Source organism: Psammomys obesus, unplaced genomic scaffold (assembly GCF_907164565.1).
Source record: "Psammomys obesus unplaced genomic scaffold, mPsaObe1.curated_primary_1811, whole genome shotgun sequence".
NCBI classification, from domain to species: domain Eukaryota; kingdom Metazoa; phylum Chordata; class Mammalia; order Rodentia; family Muridae; genus Psammomys; species Psammomys obesus.
In genome coordinates this window covers 16,396,074-16,397,774 of record NW_026595981.1, presented here as the reverse complement: position 1 = coordinate 16,397,774, position 1,701 = coordinate 16,396,074, and positions in this window count along the sequence as shown.

Genomic DNA, 1,701 nt, shown 5'->3' with positions numbered 1-1,701 from the left:
GAGACTTATGCACCAACCAAGGACTGTGCATGGAGAGGACCTAGACCTCCCGCTCAGATATAGCTAATTGGGCAGCTCAGTCTCCATGTAGCCTCCTGAGTAAGGGGAGCAGGTTTGCCTCTGTCATGAACTCTGTTGTCTGCTCTTTGATCACTTGCCCCTGGCAATGCGGCCTTACAAGGCCACAGAGGAAGATGATCCAGGCAGTCCTGATGAGACTTGATAAACTATGGGCAGATGGCAGAGGAGGAGAACTCCCCCTTTCAGTGGACTAGGGGAAGGTGATAGGGGAAAGACGGAGGTAGGCTGGAACTTGGAGGAGTTGAGGGAAGGAGCTTCATTCGGGCTATATAATGAATAAAATATAAAAAAAATTAAAATTAAAAAAGAAATCAGGGTAAGAAAATAAAAATCAATGATATTGTTAAGAATAATATTGCACAAAAGGTTTTCAAGGTCACACATGATTGGCATGTATAGTAATTTTGATCATATCTTCTCCTTCTTTCTGCCCACCTTCTCCCACTCTCATATTCAGGCTCCTTTCTGTTCCTCAGACTTCTCAGGAATGTCCCTGTCACACACTCACACCACCTGCACACTTCTTGGAAAGCTCTCTACCCACAGTTGAGCCTGTCAGTTATTTTGCATATTTACACATGGACATTTCTTTTTTTTTTCTAATGAAATTTTAAGTTTTTTTATATTAATTACTGTTTATTTACTTTGTATCCCAGCTGTAGTACCCTTCCCCACCCCCTCCCTATCCCACCTTCCCTTCCTCATCTCCTTCCTGCCCCTCTCTAAGTCCACTGATAAAGAGCTCCAGTCTGACAACCCTCAGTTTTGATGGCCCATTCTTCTTATTGTGCTCTAATCTTTATTTTATTTTCATATTTATTTCTAAAATCTCTAACTATTTTATTATTGTCTTTAATTGTTTGTTTTGTTTTAGTTTGAGCCTCTAAACCTGTTATACTTTATGATAGACAAAAAAGAATCTTTTGCCTAGTTAATTCTTTAATAAAATACATGGCATTTTTGTCTAGTCCATTGAAAGTTATCACCAATGGGAGTAAAAAACAGTAATTTAGTAATTGTGTAAATAAGTAAGAAAAGGACAGTAGAACATAAATACTGGCTTCAACAAATTTAATTGTCAGCTTAATTCTTTTGCTCGGGAAAATGTGAACACTGTTGAATAAAAAAAATAGAAAATGTAATAAAAGGTGCTTGAAATTAAAAATAATGTGATGTTTAGCACATAGGTATGGACGTGGAATAACAGAACCAGAGAAAGACCACTGCTATAGTCTTAACAATGCCCTGCTGCTGTGTTTTGCACAGCAAACACTGTGAATGTCTGTTGAATACAGAATATTAAAAAAGGTTTTAATGCTTGGATAAGCATCCAAATACAGCATTAGGAGCTGAAATTGTCATGGCACAGGGAGGCACCTTATTTTTAAAATTACACACTCTGACCTGTCACATCATAAAGTGTCTTCAAAGTAACTTTAGAGAATCCAAGAATCTTGCAAAAACAAGTTTAGAGCCTGCTATTTTGAGTTAATGAATGCACCTACTGAAATCACCCTGGTGATACTTTGTATCATAAAATTAAAAATGTCTCATACATATTGCACTATCATGTCTCCTGTGTACTTTACTGCTACAGGTACACAGGAAATTATTTCAATG